Source organism: Zingiber officinale, chromosome 9B (genome assembly GCF_018446385.1).
Source record: "Zingiber officinale cultivar Zhangliang chromosome 9B, Zo_v1.1, whole genome shotgun sequence".
Taxonomy (NCBI): Eukaryota; Viridiplantae; Streptophyta; class Magnoliopsida; order Zingiberales; family Zingiberaceae; genus Zingiber; species Zingiber officinale.
The window spans coordinates 108070626-108072722 of NC_056003.1; the positions used below are offsets into that span (position 1 = coordinate 108070626).

The 2097-nt window shown below is 43.2% G+C and overlaps 1 long non-coding RNA gene across 1 annotated transcript; it reads left to right on the forward strand.

Moving 5' to 3' along the window:
• Window positions 1-587: 587 nt before the first annotated feature.
• Window positions 588-1326, forward strand: LOC122022564. Its single transcript, XR_006123018.1, has 3 exons — window positions 588-834; window positions 919-1159; window positions 1230-1326. It is a non-coding gene; the product is annotated as an uncharacterized LOC122022564 (long non-coding RNA).
• Window positions 1327-2097: the final 771 nt, after the last annotated feature.

Below are 2097 nucleotides of genomic sequence, written 5' to 3' on the forward strand. Positions count from 1 at the left end.
TGGTTCCGAGGGACAAAAGACGGAGTGGAAGATTGCTCGGGGAGCAAGAGACGCAGCTAGCGAGAAGGACTGCACGCGGTGCGTCTGAGGAACGAAGACTGCGGATGAGTACGCCGGTGGACGAGAAGGAAACACGAGACAATTCCGAGGGACAAGAAGCTGGAGGGAAGCCCGCTCGAGAAGACCGGAAGTTGGATTCGGGTGAGCCCTTTTTCGGATGGCAGAGATCACCCAAGCGAACGGATCCGATGTGAGATCTCAGAAAATTTAAATAAATAGGGTTATTTGAGAAATAGCCTTATAAATTTTTTTTCGAAATTTTTAGAAATTTTCTGGGAATTTTTCGAAGCTCGTACGACGGGTTTTGAGGGGATCAATTTCGGGTTCGGATAAAGCCTGTTTGGGATACCCGTTTAATTGAGGAAATGTTTTAATATATATTTCCATTTCTTTATTTTCTTCCCACTTAAAACGCCGAACCCGATCCCGTGCTCTTCTCTTCTTCCCAATGTTTTCCCGATCTCTTTCCCCGATCTTCCCTTTCCTTCTCTTCTATGTGCTCTCCCTCTCTCGCGGATCACTCAACGTCGAGGCCGGAGGAGACTCGTCATCGGAGCTCGACGGTGCCGGGAAGCTAGATCTGGTCGGGAGGTTCTGTCCGTTGGGTTCTGCGGCTGAGCGTCGCCGGCGAGGTGGCTAAGGCACTGTGGGGAGCAAGATTCGCGTCGGCTCCCAACCGATTGACTTCCGCTCTTCTCTCCTCACGCTGCTCACAGAAGGATTTGCATCTTCTCCAGCCAGATCAGGTTGTGCGGCATCTTTTGGAGAAGAAAGGTAAGGTTTCATCGGATCTATGTGCTTAATCAGATTTGGCTTCTTCTTTGTTCTGATCCTCGCTCTCTCGGATCTGTGCTCTAGACCCATCGTTGGAGAGGGTTCTTGGCCAATGGCTATAGGTTCTTGGCTGAGATCACCAAGCGCTCACTAAGAGCAAAGCCGAGCATCTGGTTCCAATTCGGTGGTGTTGAATTCTTGATCCGAATTGTGGAGTGGATCCAGCAAGGTGCTGTTCAGTGGGTTGTCTAGCTCCAGCAACAGCTACCCTTCCTGGCAGCACCACTTCTTCGTGTGGATCAACATATCAGAGCTAGGAATTAAGGTAAGATGAATTAGATTGTTGTTGGAATACTTGGTTGAATCCATGATCTCCTTGTGTTTGATCCGAACAGAGGAGTGAATTCCAAATAGGTTCTGTTCTGTCCTGTTTTGTGGATTGGTTGGCTTCAGCAGTAACTCATCTTGGTCTCGGCAGCAACAATCCTCTTGTCCCAACAACCACAGTAGCTGTGGAATTGAGGTATGGTTTTTGATCTTGCTGTAGGTTAGTTAATTTAGGTTTATGATTTGGATTAGGGAAATTGTTTCATGTGTTGATGAATTAGTCTATGTATTGAATAGGGTTAGGTTTGAATTGAATTTTGGTTGGAACATGTTGTAGATCATGTTTTGAATTTGGATATTTGTTAGATGATCATGTGTTAGATGATTAGGTATGATCTTGATACCTATTGATAATTTATTCATCATTAGGTTGTGTAGATTAATTAGGTTATATGGATTTAAGTTTGAATTGCTAATCTAATGGTTGATTAGGGATTAGGGAACTATCCCTAATTAACCGTTAGAAAGGTTGAAGGATATGGTTTAGGGTTTGTCCCTAAATTTCTATTTAGGATTTATTTAGCTATGTGTTTGTATTCTAGCTAAATAACAGTAAATGTATTTATTTACACAGGACTTTGATTCGAGACAGACGTCTCGACATTGGATTAGGACTGGATTGTACCTTCTATTTGAGGCGGGTACCCTCTGACTTATCTTTTGATAATGTTTTATGATATGCGTAGCTTATATATACTTACTAGTGGTAGATAGTAGATTATTCTCTCTCTTGGTCTTAGCTAGTTGATACCTATCACATGCTTCATCTGCTAGTTGCTTTACTTTAGGATTGGATATTTCATCTCTTGCCATTTGTATATATGTTCATAGAGATGCATATCTATAGTGCTCTACTCTACTGGGTTAGTTGCTTTA